General features: G+C 40.0%; 1 protein-coding gene across 1 annotated transcript in view; it reads right to left on the bottom strand.

Annotated features, from left to right (window-relative positions):
- The window catches only part of Prdm5 (PR/SET domain 5), a 182,674-nt gene that overhangs the window by 9,442 nt on the left and 156,225 nt on the right, over positions 1–17,007 (bottom strand). The window lies entirely within an intron of this gene.

Below are 17,007 nucleotides of genomic sequence, written 5' to 3'. Positions count from 1 at the left end.
CAGAAAGATGGCTGCTGCTTGGCTGAGAGCTGAGCCTCCGCGGAAAGGTGGCTGCTGAGGTGGGAGATGCCCACCTCTAGATGTGCAGGATGCTGAAGTAAATGCGCAGGGTGAGAAGAGCTGTTTTAAAACTTCACAAGAAATACTAATGTCCACCATTTCTGGACACTGGGATCCACTAGTTGAAAGGGACTGACAAGGGTGACCCAGGGCCTGTCCTCTGCTAATAGCTTGGTGCTGTGATCCAAGCTATTTAATTGTTTCTTTTAGCCTAAAGACACCATCAAATTTTATTATGGCATTTTGGGTATTGACTCCTAAGAAATCTGAGGACCCCTCACCTAAATGACGTAATTATTATAATCTTCAGATTGAATACTCCAGAACCCAAATTTCAATGTAGATTTGAACATAAATTTAAAAAGCTAGAACTCACCTTGGATTGATGTATTTTTAATCTTGATTACCAAACATTTTGCTTCCTGGTACAGAGTTCTTCTTATTAAATATATAAAAATATATTTTTTTATTAGATACATTATTTACATTTCAAATGTTGTCCCTTTTCCTGGATCCCCCCCCAAAAACCTCCTAACCAATCTTCCCTTCCCCTGCTCACCAATCCACCTACTCCCACTTCCCTGTCCTGGCATTCCCCTACACTGGGGTATCAAAGCCTTCTCAAGACCAAGGGCCTCTCTTCCCTTTGATGTCCAAGCAAGGCCATCCTCTGCTACATGTGCAGCTGGAGCCATGTGTCCCTCCATGTGTACTCTTTGGTTGGTGGTTTAGTCCCTGGGAGCTCTGGGGCACAGGGTGGTTCAGATTCCTCCTATGGGGCTGCAAACGCCTTCAGCTCATTGAGTCCTTTCTCTGGTGAACTTTCTCTGTGTTCAGTTTAGTGGTTGACTGAGAGTGTCCACCATTCTCAACAATAAAAGAGAAGGGCTCTCAGCCTGCTTGGCTCCTGGATGCCCGACAGATCTGATAAATAGCGCCAGGTACACAGACATATCCTGAGTCTAGCATCGCTTGGGTCTCAGCCTGTCAGGCTTCTGCCTACATCCAGGGCTTGGGCATCTTTGTGGGCAGTCTGTGTGCCAGCCCTATTGGAGGAAGTTTGCCCTGCAGACTGTTTGGCACTTGGAGGGGCTCTCTGCCATCTTGGCTTCCAGATGCCAGACAGATCTGACAGAAAGCGCCAGGTACACATTTGCCTGGCAGAGTGAACAGCACTTGAAAAAGGTCCCTGCAGCATCCAACATTTTCGCTCCCTGATGGAGCAGACGGGCAGCACCAGATTCACAGAGACAACCTGAGTTTAACACTGCTTGGGGCAAGACACACCAGGGCTCCAACAGCACCTAAGAGGAGGGCAGCACATCAGGAATCTGTGCCAGGGGAAACCTAGTCATCCAGAGGAGCAGAAATAGCCTTACTGGCTCACGGGAGGTTCAAGCTCCAGCCAGTGACAAGACCAACTAACGCCAGAGATAACCAGATGGCAAAAGACAAAGGTAGCAATGTTACTAAAAGAAATCAAGGCAATATGGCAGCATCTGAACCCAATTTTCAAACAACAGCAAGTCCTGGACACTCCAACACACCAGAAAAACAAGATTTAGATTTAAAATCACTGATCATGATGCTGTTAGAGGAACACAAGAAGGACATAAATAAATCTCTTAAAGAATTACAGGAGAAAATGGATCAAAAGGTAGAAGATCTTACAAGGGAAACACAAAAATCATTTAAAAAAATCCAGGAGAATATGGGTCAACAGATAGAAGCCAATAAAGAGGAAATGCAAAAATCACTTAAAGAAATACAGGACAACTTGGGTCAACAAGCAGAAGTCATGAAAGAGGAAACACAAAAATCTCTTAAAGAATTACAGGAAAACAGACAAACAAGTGAAGGAACTGAGCAAAACCATGCAGGATCAAAAAACAGAAGCATAAACATCTAAGAAATTGCAAAGGGAGACAACTTTGGAGATAGAAACCCTTGGGAAGAAATCAGGGGCCTTAGATGCAAATATCAACAACAGAATACAAGAGATAAAAGAAAGAATCTCAGATGCTGAAGATAACATAGAAACCAACAATCAAAGAAAATGCAAAATGCAAAAAGCCTATAGTAACCTAAAACATCCAGGAAATCCAGAACACAATGAGAAGATAAAACCTAAGGATTATAGGTATAGATAAGAGTGAAGATTTACAACTTAAAGGGCCAGCAAATATCTTCAACAAAATTATGGAAGATAACTTCACTAACCTAAAGAGAGAGCCCATGAATACACAAGAAGCCTACAGAACTGCAAACAGACTGGACCTGAGCAGAAACACCTCTCGTCACATAATAGTCAAAACCCCAAATGTACTAAGCAAAGAAAGAATATTAAAGGCAGTAAGAGAAAAAGCCCAAATAACACATAAAGGAAGACCTATCAGAATTATACCTGACTTCTCACCAGAGACCACGAAAGCTAGAAGATCCTGGACAGATCTCATGCAGACTCACAGAGAAGACAAATTCTCTCTCAAGAGAACACAAATGCCAGACAAGACTAATATAACCCACAAAACTCTAAATCATCATAGATGGAGAAACCACGATATTCCATGACAAAACCAAATTTACACAATATGTTTCCACAAACCCAGCCCTGCAAAGGATAATAGGTGGAAAACGCCAATACAAGGAGGGAATCTACACTCTGGAAAAAGCAAGATAGTAACCTTTTTTCATCAAACCCAAAAGAAGATAACCAATCAAAATATAAAAATAACATAAAAAATTGACATGAAGTAATAATCACTATTCCTTAATATCTCTTAACATCAATGGACTCAGTTTCCCAATAAAAAGATATAGACAAACAGACTGGATATGTAAATAGGACCCTACATTTTGGTGCATACAGGAAACATACCTCAGTGTCAAAGACAAACACTACCTTAGAGTACAAGGCTGGAAGACAATTTTGCAAGCAAATGGTCTCAGGAAACAAGCCGGAGTAGCCATTCTAATATCAGATAAAACTGACTTTCAACCGAAAGTCATCAAAAGAGACACGGAAGGACACTTCTTGCTGGTCAAGGGAAAAATCCACCAAGAAGAACTCTCAATTCTGAACATCTATGCTCCAAATGCAAGGGCACCCTCATTCGTAAAAGAAACTTTACGTTTCTCAGAGCACACATTGCACCTAACACAATAATTGTGGGGGACTTCAACACTTCAACACTCCACTTTCCTCAATGGCTTGATCAGGAAAACAGAAACTAAACAGGGACACAGTGAAACTAATTGAAGCTTTGGACCAATTGGATTTAGCATATATATATATATATACATATATATATATATATATATATATATATATATATATATAAAACAGTTCACCCTAAAGCAAAAGAATATGCCTTTTTCTCAGCACCTCATGATATCTTCTCCAAAATCGACCATATAATTGGTCACAAGACCAACCTCAAAAATATTAGAAGATCGAACAAATCCCATGCCTCCTATCAGATCACTGTGGAGTAAGAATGGTTTTCAATAGCAACAAAAACAACAGAAAGCCCACATACACATGGAGGCTTAACAATACTCTATAAAATGATATCTTGGTCAAAGAAGAAACAAAGAAAGATATCAAAGACTTTTTAGAATTTAACGAAAATGAAGGCACAACATACCCAGCTCTATGGGACACAATGAAAGCAGTGCTAAGAGGAAAACTCATACCCCTGAGTGCCTCCAAAAGAAAAATGGAGAGAACATACACTAGCAGCTTAATGACACACCTGAAAGTCCTGGAACAAAAAGAAGCTAATTCACCCAGGAGGAGTAGAAGACAGGAAATCATCAAACTCAGGGCTGAAATCAATCAAGTGGAAACAAAGAGAACTATACAAAGAATCAACAAAACCAGGAGCTGGTTCTTTGAGAAAATCAACAAGATAGATAAACCCTTAGCCAGACTGACCAAAGGGCACAGAGACAGTATCCAAATTAACAAAATTAGAAATGAAAAGGGATCCTATACACAAAGGATAAGTAAATTAGTAAAAGCAATATACAGCAAACCGGTAGCCAACATCAAACTAAATGGAGAGAAACTTGAAGCAATCACACTAAAATCTGGGACTAGACAAGGCTGCCCTCTCTCCATATCTTTTCAATATAGTACTTGTACTAGTTAGAGCAATTAGACAACATAAGAAGGTCAAAGGAAAGGAAGAAGTCAAACTATCACTATTTGCAGATGATATGATAGTATACTTAAGTGACCCAAAAAACTCCACCAGAGAACTCCTACAGCTGATAAACAACTTCAGCAAGGTGGCAGGTTATAAAATCAACTCAAGCAAATCAGTAGCCTTCCTATACTCAAAGGATAAGCAGGCTGAGGAAGAAATTAGGGAAATGACACCCTTCACAATAGCCACAAACAAAATAAAGTATCGTGTTGTGACTCAAACCAAACAAGTGAAAGATTTGTATGACAAGAACTTCAGGACTCTGAAGAAGGAAATTAAAAAGACCTCAGAAAATGGAAAAATTTTCCATGCTTGTGGATTGGCAGGATTAATATAGTAAAAATGGCCATCTTGCCAAAAGCAATAAAAGAAATACAATTAGTTTCATTGTATTTCAACGCAATACCTATCAAAATCCCAATGCAGTTCTTCATAGAATTAGAAAGAACAATTCTTAAATTCATCTGGAATAACAAAAAACCCAGGATAGCTAAAACTATTCTCAACTGTAAAAGAACTTCTGGGGGAATCAGTATCCCAGACCTCAAGCAATACTACAGAGGAATAGTGTTAAAAACTGCATGGTATTGGTATAGTGACAGACAAGTGGACCAATGGAATAGGATTGAAGACCCAGAAATGAACCCACACACCTATGGTCACTTGATCTTTGACAAAGGAGCTGAAAACATCCAGTGAACAAAAGATAGCCTTTTCAACAAATGGTACTGTTTCAATTGGAGGTCAGCATGCAGAAGAATGCGAATTTATCCATTCTTATCACCTCATCCTAAGTTTAACTACAAGTGGATCAAGGACCTCCACATAAAACCAGACACACGGAAACTTATAGAAAAGAAACTGGGGAAGACCCTTGAGGACATGGGCACAGGGGAAAAGTTCCTGAACAGAACACCAATAGCTTATGCTCTAAGATCAAGAATTGACAAATGGGACCTCATAAAATTACAAAGTTTCTATAAGGCAAAGGACACCATCAAAAGGAAAAAAAACAGCAACCAACAAATTGGGAAAGGATCTTCCCCAACCCAAAATCCAACAGAGGGCTAATTTCCAATATATACAAAGAACTCAGGAAGTTAGAACCCAGAGAGCCAAATAACTCTATTAAAAAATGGGGTACAGAGCTAAACAGAATTTTCACCTGAAGAACTTCAGATGGCTGAGAAGCACCTTAAGAAATGTTCAACATTATTAATCATTAGGGAAATGCAAATCAAAACAACCCTGAGATTTCACCTCATACCAGTCAGAATGGCTAAGGTTAAAAACTCAGGAGACAGCAGGTGTTGGTAAGGATGTGGAGAAAGAGGAACACTCCTCCACTGCTGGTAGGATTTATGTGGTTTTATGTGGAGGTCCTGGATCCACTTGGACTTGAGTTTTGTACAAGAAGATAAGAATGAGTTGATTTGCATTCTTCTGCATGCTAACTACTAATTGAACCAGCACCATTTGTTGAAAAGACTATCTTTTTTCTACTGTATGCTTTTAGCACCTTTGTCAAAGATCAAGTGACCATAAGTGTGAGGATACATTTCTGGGTCTTCAATTCTATTCCATTGATCTACCTGCCTGTCACTGTACCAATACGATGCAGGTTTCATCACTATTGCTCTATAGTACAGCTTGATGTCTGGAATACTGATTCCCCCAGAAGTTCTTTTATTTATTTATTTTCTTACAGTGTCTAAAACCCTGTCAATTTTTTTAATTCCTGCTTGATACTAATTTATAGCAGATATATCTAACAGGTATCTAATGTGTATTTATTCCCAGTCCCAAGGGGAAACATTCTGAGTCCTCCAAAATGATAAGATTTTTTTTCTTTTTTTTTCTTTTATTATTATTATTTTCTATATTCTATGTCTACATTCCAAATGATTTTCCCTTTTCTGGTTCCCCCTTCCCCAGAAGTCCCATAAGTGATCTTCCCTCCGCCTGTTCGCCAATCAGCCCCCTCCCACTTCTCTGTCCTGTCAATCCCCCCCACCATGGCCCTCTCCTTCCTTCTTGGAAATGATTTGATATGTGAGTTGTGACTTGGGTATTCAGAGATTCTGGGCTAATATCCACTTATCAGTAACTACATTCCATGTGTGTTATTTGATGAATGAGTTACCTCACTTAATATGATATTTTCCAGTTTCAACCATTTGCCTAAGAATTTCATGAATTCATTGTTTTTAATTGTTGAGTAGTATTCCATTGTGTAAATATACCACATTTTCTGTATCCATTCCTCCACTGAGGGACATATGGGTTCTTTCCAGCTTCTGGCTATTATAAATAAGGCTGCTATGAACATAGTGGAATATGTGTACTTATTGTATACAAGGGTATCCTCTGGGTATATGCCCAGGAGAGGAATAGCAGGGTCCTCCGGAAGTGTAATGTCCAGTTTTCTGAGAACTGCCTTAGAAACTATTTTTCTGAGGAAATTAATAGAAAAGAAAGTGGGGAAGAGCCTCGAGCACATGGGCATGGGAAAATTTCCTGAATAGAATACCAATAATGTATTCTCTAAGATCAAGAATAGACAAATGGGATCTCATAAAATTACAAAGCTTTTATAGGGCTAAGGACACTGTCAGTAGAACAAAACACCAAACAACAATTTGGGAAAACATTTACCAACCCAACATCCGATAGAGGTCTAATATCCAATATATAGAAAGAACTCAAGAAGTTAGACTCCAGAGAACCAAATAACCCTATTAAAAATGGGGTACAGAGGTAAACAATTTTCAACTGAGGAATATAGAATGGCTGAGAAACACCTAAAGAAATATTCAGCATCTTTACTCATCAACGAAATGCAAATTAAAACAACCCTGAGATTCCACCTCACAGCAGTCAGAATGGTTACAATCAAAAACTCAGGTGACAACAGGTGCTGGTAAGGATGTGGAGAAAGAGAAACACTCTTCCACTGCTGGTGAGATTGCAAGCTGGTACAACCACTCTGGAAATCAGTTTGGTGGTTCCTCAGAAAATTGAGCATAGTACTACTGGAGGAGCCTGCTATACCTCTCCTAAGCATATACTCAGAAGATGTTCCAACATGTAATAAGGACACATGCTCCACTATAGCAGCCTTATTCATGATAGCCAGAAGCTAGAAAGAAACCAGATGTCCCTCAACAGAGGAATGGGTACAGAAAATGTGGTGCATTTACACAATGGAGTATTATTCAGCTATTAAAAACAATAAATTCATAAAATTCTTCGGCAAATATGGAACTAGAAAATATCATCCTGTGTGAGGTAATCCAATCACAAAAGAACACACATGGTATGCACTCACTTATAATTGGACATTAGCCCAGAAGCTTAGAATACCCAAGATATAATTCACAGACCAAATGAAGCTCAAGAAGAAGGAAGACCAAAATATGGATTCTCTGGTCCTTCTTAGAAGGGGGAACAAAATACTCATAGGAGGAGGAGATACAGAGACAAAGTATGGCGCAGAGACTGAAGGAAAGGCTATCCAGAGACTGCCCCACCTGGGGAACCATCCCATATACAGTTACCAAACCCAGATACTATTGTGGATGCCAACAAGTGCTTGCTGACAGGAGCCTGATATAGCTGTCTCCTGAGAGGCTCTGCCAGTGCATGATAGAAAAAAAAAAAAAAAAAAAAAAACTAAGTGAGACTTTTCTTGTTTTTTTTCCTACAGACTCCTAAGTATGCATCTGAAAAGCGAGCAGAGTGCCCAGATTTCCTAGTCACCTCATGGTCCCCTTGAAAAGGATTCCAATCTATAGAAGAGTAGGAAGAACATGAGAGTACATACATGGTGGAGAAGTCCTGATACAGCAAGGAGCTACAGTGACCCAGACCCAGTACCCCTCATCCTACTAACTTCTCATTACTACTAACCAGCCTCATTACAAAGCATCAGCCCTTAGTAGTCAAGCACAGATAGACAAGTGGCCAGGCTGATGCTGCAAGGTACCACAGGTAATGACAGAGGTGCATGCTCCAGCCTGTACCTGGAGAACTGTGACATCTTTATTGTCCCTGGAACCTCCTTCCTGTGCAGCAAGAAGCCATATATAGGTACCAAGGCTACAGGGGAATCTAATTTTCCTCTCTAATTCACTACCCCTTAGGTTCACTGAGGACAATAGTGGTTAAGACAGTCACACAGAGACTGTCAACAAGGAACCCTATTATAGTGAAAACTTAGGAAGTCATAAGATACTTCAGCTGATAGAAGAAAATTAGCTCACTGGGAGGTGTTCCCTGAAATGAATTGTAGGGCTCTGCTTTCTTCCTTCTTCCTTTTTGCTTCCCTAGCCACCATGAAGTGAACACCTGACTTCACCATGTGCTCCATATGACAGGATCAGAAGCTGAAGGATCAAGTGACTAAAAGCTATCTAATACTGTGAGTCAAATGAACCTTTTTTTTAAGCTGATTATCTCAGACATTTTTTAGAGTAACAGAAATACTATTGTGCTTGTGAATGCCTTATAACTCTAAGATAAGATCTCATGCACAGCACAGGTCTCATGACAATCTCACTGGTTTTCTTCTGTTGACCACTGCAAAAATCTTGACTGTGAGAACATGATCTGCTGCTAGAGAGTATTATGTGAATTGAGTCTAATGTTCTCGTGGAGGACGATGTAGAATGAATAACACACTCTGACTCATTAGCTGAATTTAACTAGACATTAATTAACATTAAATGATTAGCTTCTTGATTTATGCTGTTTCAGAATGATTACCCAGTCTAATTGAGAAATAGCTTGTCCTTTGTGACCTGAGAATCAATATTAACTGGAGACAATCTATTTATCAATTAAACTCTGCAATCTGTAAGTGGCAGAATTAATTAGCCATCTCATTAGTTTACTCTAATCAAAGCAGTATTTGGCAGCACTCATCCAGAAGGTGGCTTCTGTAGTGTTGTGCCTGGTACCTTGCTTATAGACAACACAGCACCAGTTGGGAGTCCTTGATGATCTTCAACACAAAGGAGCAGCAACTTAACATGGAAAGATCTTTAAACAACTCCAATGACATTTAGGAAGGCTGTGACAAAACAGTTGTGTGTTGGTAAACCTTGTTGCAAATTCCTTGAAAACAAAGCTTATTGAGCGTTCTGTCTGTCTCTCTGTCTCTGTCTCTCTCTCTCTCTCTCTCTCTCTCTCTCTCACACACACACACACACACACACACACACAAAGGTATGTTAGGACATAAAATTTATCCTTTGCTTCAAATTAATTTCATTTTCTAAATCACAGTATTTTATATTTATTAATGCTTTTCCTGTCTAGAGTTTAGGAAAATGATGAATTTTCCTGGTTAATCATGTCTTATTACTACTGGAGGTAGTCTGTGGTTATTTGCATGCATCCGTTGTTGCTTGGGTGTAGGCACACATGTGTGGAAATCTTCTTTGCTTGGTCTCCACTTTATTTACTCAAGAAGGGTCCACGCTTGGTCAGCTCACAGACTCATGCTACTCATCTTGCCCAGTTTTCTCCTCCCAAGTGCTAAGATGGTAAACTGGTTCCTAGGACTGACTGATTTTTTTATGTGGCTGCTGAGGACCCAAACTTTGATCCTTACACATGCATATCAAATGCTTTATATACTGAGTCATCTGCCAGCCCAGGTTCTTATCTCTAAATGTAAAAGATCATCTTAAATTCAGCTGTGTATAGTGGTGCACAGCTGTAATTCTAGTACTTGAGATGCAGAAGCAAGAGGACCAGTGTCAAGGTCATCCTCAGCAAATTCGAACTTCTAATTTCATCTGCAAGACATTATATTGATATTTATGATGAAATACAGAGCTTACAGTGTGTAGAGCACATGTAACCAGGCTGATCCTTTCTACCTGGATGACAGCAAGACACATCCACCAAGTGTTCTGCAGAAAGCTCACAGAGAGGACTGAACCACTCACATTGGTTTAGGGCAGCCTTCCTCAGTCTGGGAACTATTAAAATATAGAGCCAGGTAATTCTTGCTACTCAGTATCCACTAGATGTCAGCAACATACCCATCCCAGAAAATCTCCAGACACTGACTCAAATCTCGGGGGAGGGGGGAAGGAGGGCAAAGCAGACATTCTATAGTATGCTTTTTGTGCTATGTATATTAAAAGATGGTATTTGTTGTCTGTTATAGACTGTTTCAGAGTGGTCCTTTATAAAATATAGTAAAAAATTCAATCTTTGGGGAAATTATGTGCCTGAACATCACCACAATACCAAAATGATGTGACATAACACTCCTCAGCACATCTCCACCTATCATAGCAAGCCACCATAGCTTTTGAGCCACACTTTGAATTGCATGGACTTAAAATAAAACTGCCTTTGTTGAGACTATGCCTATGACTCAATATTATTATTATCTATAAAAACAAATTTTAAAGTAAATGATGCCTCTACTAGAATATACCCAAAACCTTGAATTTCATACTGCTACGAGGTTAAATAAGGCAAAACTACTTGTGTGATGTGACCAAAGACAGACCGGGGTTTATGACTTGATTCTCTCTGTTTCTATAAGGCAAAATTTCCTTATAAGAATTAATAGACGTAGAATACTGCTTTTATGTTAGTATAAACAACCGAGGCTCAAAAGATTAATCATGGTATGCACTCACTGATAATTGGATATTAGCCTAGAAACTTTGAATACCCAAGACATAATCCACATATTAAATGATGTCCAAGAAGAACGGAGGAGTGGCCTCTGGTTCTGGAAAGACTCAGTGCAGCAGTATAGGGGAATACCAGAACAGGGAAGTGGGAAGGAGTAGATGGGGGAACAGGGAGAGGGAAGAGGGCTTATGGGACTTTCGGGGAGTGGGGAGCCAGAAAAGGGGAAATCATTTGAAATGTAAATAAAGAATATATTGAATAAAAACAAGTTAAAAAAAGAATGAATAGACGTAGAATACTGCTTTTATGTTATTATAAAACTTGAAACAACACAACCATCCTTCTTCCAAGGTCATGCCTTTTTTATTGAGGAAAACCATGTTGGATATCAGGAGGATGGTCACTGTAAAACATCAAGGACTGCTAGCTGCTTAGAGATGGTTTCACACTCTAGTCAGCCTGGTAAGCAGTTGATTTCCAACACCTAAGCCTGCATTTCCAGGGTGAAATATGGAGCCTACGGTGTGTATACCATATGCAACCAGGTTGACTGTTTCCACACAGACCACAGCAAGAACTTTCTGCCAGTTCTTCTGTGGACCACTGACCACAGGCCAGCTCTGACCAATGCTCCTAGCATGGCAGAATCCAACTCCAGTTTCTATAGAGAGACTGTGTGGTCAAAAGATTACTACTGTGTTCTGTAAAATAACAAGTGTGTGCAGAATCGGAGCTACAATTTAGAGGAGTGTTTGTGATTGTGGCCCTTCTAGTTTCTATTGCACACAGCTAATGGGGCAGATCTATATAGCCCATAGGACAGCTGGCCATATATCTAACAGCTCCTCTTAATGACCCCATTTGTGAAAGCACATGTATCACCAGCTGCACACAATCAATGTGTTCTGAGCCCTGCCAAGCAGGCTCTCACAGATGTTTACAGCTTCTCTGGGTTTTTACTCACCATCTTATTTTTTACAGCCAGTGTGTGGTCTTTCAACATATGACAAAACACACCCTTGGACTAGTAAACAAAGCACCTAAAAATTACAACTCATAGGGAAGCCTTTGAAAGCTAGGAGAATATTTAAAGCAGGTTTCTACACGGCATGTCTGTAATTGCTTCTGCATTGTAGCTAATGGAAAACACACTTCTCATAAGCCAGGAGAATGAACTGCACAGCCCACATATAGGAAACAAAAAATAAGCTCAATGAATGGAATCAAATTTTTATATAGAAGTGTTGTAAGGAGACACCTGGTCCCTTCCTGACTCATTCCTCCTTGAGGTCCATGCAGTAATTTGTAAAATGAGTGGGTAGCTAGGAAGTCGGATTGTATGCACTGAGAGTGTACAGGAGCTTATCAGGCATAAAACAGGCAAGGGCCATCCAAACTAGTTAAACATGAGCTTTGCTAGAGCTACATGCATGACTTCAGTCAGTCATGGGAGCAGCAAGACAACCAGGAGCAGAGTAAACACACTCTTCATCTGTACTGATTGTAGACCACAGCGTTTCACTTGGCCTGATGACTCAGGTTGCCTGGGAATTTTATTTAATGACCACATATGCCTGGAGCCCACTCCCAGAAAGCCCCATTCACGAAATTGGATGTGGCCAGGCACAGGTGCTTTAAAAGTTCCCAAGGTGATATCATGTGCAGCCGCAGGGAAGAACCTGCGATCTGCCCCTTGTTTCTCTAAGGTGGGCATCCTGAGCGGCTAACTGCAGCGGCAGCAGTGACGGCCGGCCAGGCCTGTTTGCTCCTCATGCTCTTACACTTCCCTCCCACTGCACTGCTGTCTTCCCTTTGGGCTGCCTGCTTTGTGCTAGCTGGCAAGGGGGTAGAAACACTTAAATATCCCCTTTCCATTAATTTGTTAAGCAATGCTAGGAAATTTCTATGTTACCCTCAGTTTACATATGAAGAAATGGTTTAAAAATATGCCGAAGGTCACACTGCCAGGCAGAAAGGACAGAATTCACAACAAGATGCAGCCTAAGACTGAAAAGCACTGTACGACCATTACTGCTGGCTGCTTACAAAGCTCTTCTCTGTCCTCCTGACCTTGTGAGCAGAGCCGGATTCTGTTGAATGTTTACTTCAAAATTTACTCCACTACTCTGAAGGAGGAGGATGGTCCCCAGCTCAGTTAAGCTGGTTCAGGCTAAGCCTCCACCGATACCTGTGTAAAAGCTGGAATCAACAGATGATCTCCAAAGTTGCTGATGCCTGTAGCCCACCCCCACAGATAGGAGGTTTCATACTGGTGTTGTGTGTCTGGCTTTGGCACCTTTAAAGGACTCTTGATGACTCTAATCAGTAGACTGTCTGAATAAGGTCAAGATGGCGTTGGCACTGCTGCTGCAGGTATAGCTTTCCATGAGAGCTGAAGTGACCTGGTTCCTAGTATGAGGAGACAGTACACAACAAATCACTAACACTCCTATAAATTTGAGGAGCATTGCATAAATGGAGAAATGACAGAAAGAAGAATTCAACGCAGTCACCAAATCTCATATTTAAGAGTCATATCCAACTAGTCCCCAGAGAAATGAATTCATTCATTCTGCTTGCTCCCAAAACTAACAAGCACAGGTCTCACATGTGATGATGGCAAGTATAACCCATTTCTCAATAAAACCATACAGTTTATTCAGAGGTGTGTAGGAGAAAGGGATTACATAAATGCAAATCCTTATAAGAGGAATACCTAATTCTAAAGAAATAACACATTTCTCCGATTACTCCATTCTGAAAATAATACTAGCATAGTACAAAGTTGCTATTGCACATGTGGCTAATTCCTCCATGACCAGCAGGGTATTTGAAGTTGCCAAGTTCATGTCAACAGGTAAAACTAAGCCATCAACAGTGGGCAAGCCACATCAATGTAAACTATATCTAGATACAACACTGCACAGATGGTGGGGAGCTAGTAGCAGAAATGCATCTCTTTCAAGCTCAGAAAATTCTGGGGAGAAAAAAAAACCCAACTAGCATGTCTGCACAGGTGAGGATTCAAAGCTGACCTGGTAGAGATCATTCTTACTAGATATGAATTAATTCAAAGTCAAAAAATGCTTTGAAAAAAATCATAAAAAGACTTAAAAAGAATAAGTAAGATTCTTTAAGTAAGATACTGTAAAAAGTGAAGATGTTTTCATATATCATCTGAAAATAATGAACATTTTTAAAGTCCAATTTACAAAAGTATAAATTCAGAAAATTAATGAAGTCATTTTTTACAGTGTTTACCCAACATTTTATTTTTAAACTATAAGTAGATTTGAGCTCACTGTTGTTTCATAAATGGGGATTTGTGGAAACTTTCCATCATATCTAGGGCTATTATAAGAAACTCACCAAGCAGGTGTGTATTTCATTTCTCATCAACCTTCTAATTTTAGTTCTGGAAAATTTAGGACTAGCACATTTTTCAACCTGCTGTGGGTTGTCTCTGTCTCCTTATGAAGGCACTCATTAATTCATTTCAAGAATTACCATAGGTGTGAGCAACTCTGCATATCTGTCCAGGTCTGGTCTGGATTTGACCCTGACAGTCCTATATCAAGAAAGTTTATTCATCAGTAAATCAGAAGGATCATGATTATGGAGCAAGACAATGTCCAGATTACCCTCTGAATTCCGTGAAGTTGGGGATGACAACAGGCATCACCATCACCCAGTCCCTCTCCTTCCATAACTGTGGTAGGGATTGTTGTTTTACTAGCAACCAGGTGTTCTCATGGCAAGTCATCGGAAACAAAACACTCGGCAGAAGATCCAGTTAATATAACTCTGAGTTTGTACAAAGAAGCCACAGTGAGGCTCAGGAACTCAGAATTCAGTGAGCATGTATCTCATCTCTCAAGATACTATACACCACCAACCTCCAAAACAGGATAACATATCTATAGGTCTCAAATGAGAGCTATGAATCAACAGACCCTGAGACTTGAAGTTCTGTATTACATAAAAAAAGGAGCATTTAGCATTCAGGAGCCTCAGCAAAAAACAGAGGCTGAAGGCTCAGTCATGTCTAGCCAATGGGGAAATAGAGATAGAACTGAATACTTTAAACATTCAAAATTCTGTCCATGAGTCATATATTACTTGGTAATAAACTGCTCTGCATTTTAAAGACGGTTTCTAGGTGGAATGTCATTTTTTTTTTTTTTTTGGCATTGACATGATCTCTGCTTACATGCCTAAAGACACATGGTTAGACCCTTTAGTCTGCAGCCTCTACAGAGCTAAACAGGCACAATAGGAACAATGAGGCAAAGTATTAAATTAGACTGACACTGTCATGGAGAGCCAAGTGCTTCCCACTAAAGGGAAGCAGCAGCAGGAACCGGGCATCCCAGAAAGGTGAGGGTGCATATATGCTCATAAATACATGGATACAAACAGATGAGGTGTAGCAACAGCAAAGTACTACCTCTAATGAAACTAATCCAATGTAACAGAGAGTGATTTTGGATTCACTGCTACAATATGCAGCCTGTTATATTAATATGTTGGGTAGTCAGGGACTTGGGCGATGTGCAGGGTCAGAGACTATAGGGGTGAGTGTGGACAGGTACTTGGTAAATCTCAAGGTAGTCCTGATGTTTACAGAGAGCTTCTTAGAAGTCTGGCATTTCTGAGCAAAGCAGAAAAAGTATCTGCCTTGGCCAAAACTCGTCCTTGATTGAATGGTTTATGTCACTACCAATTTGCCCTATGTCAACCATTGACACTGAGGCAAATGAATTCAGATCTGATTACCAATCTCCAGAGTGCTTCCAGCCATCCTGCCCCTAACTTTATGGTTTCCAGAACAGAAAATATGAAACCAGCAATCTATTCATCTGTTACAATCCAGCATCAAGGACCCAAGCAATCAGTTCCATCATAATCACTGTAAATCATAATTCCATAAAAAAAATCCTTAGGAAAACAATGCATCTGTCTGACATGACCTTAAAATATAAACAAATAACATTTGGTGATGAAAATGTGTTTGGAAATCTGTCTTCAATTCTGGTTTCTATTGTCTCCATGTTCAACCTTGAACATGCACTAATATAAGGAATTAAGTTACACGTGCATATATTATTGACTCCACATACAGTTAACAGTATCAAGTCTTCAGGATATAAAAAAGGCTTCTTGGCTTCCTTGAGTGAATGATCCTCATACTCATTCTCTCCTCTCTGCCCCTCCTCCCCTCCTCCCCTGTCTCTCTGTGTACACAGATGTATGCACATGTTTTTGAGACAGTACCCTACACTGTAGTTCAGGCTAACATGGAATTCACTATGTAAGCCAAGCTGGCCTTGAACTAGCAGCAGTCTTCCTGCCTGAACATCCTGGGTGCTAGGATTACAGATTTGAGTGCACAGTGTAAATTCTCATCCATTTGCCCATCAGGCAACATCCTTACCTAATGTTCTACTAGCTTTATCTTGGATGTCTCTATGAGACTTTTCTTTTTTTCAAGACAGGGTTTCGCTGTATAGCCCTGGCTGTTCTAGAACTCATTCTGTAGACCAGTATGGCCTAGAACTCAGAAATCTGCCTGCCTCTGCCTCCCAAGTGCTGGGATTAAAGGCATGCACCACCACTACCCAGTGAGACTTTTAATATTTATATTTGAGTATTTTCTAGAGAGGAACTGATATCACATGAACACATGGCATCTGAACTTCATATTTCCTATTAGGGAGACATGTCATATAGGACACTTATATAGCATATATAATTTGACTGGGAATTCTCATGCATATGATTATAAAAGGCAATCTATAATTGAGAACAGAGCTGGCTAGACAGACACTTACTTTTTTGAGCATCATATTTATATACTCCTCAGAAGTAGGGGAACCCAAGCCTGCAAAGAAATGCTTGAATCTAGGACTACAGCAGGAAGCAGTTTCCTTGGTAATAAAAGGTGACTGGCACAGAGCACATAGATTTGATCTATTCATCAAGTAAAGAAATACAAAGCAAGAGTCCTAGCATTGCTCAAGACCAAATCTGACGTCAGCATAGGCTCAGTTAAATGCTGAATAACTAATGGCTTCTT

The sequence above is a fragment of the Apodemus sylvaticus genome, chromosome 2 (assembly GCF_947179515.1).
Source record: "Apodemus sylvaticus chromosome 2, mApoSyl1.1, whole genome shotgun sequence".
Lineage (NCBI taxonomy): Eukaryota > Metazoa > Chordata > Mammalia > Rodentia > Muridae > Apodemus > Apodemus sylvaticus.
Note: the sequence above shows the minus strand (reverse complement) of the source record. Positions and strands in the feature narration are given on the sequence as shown.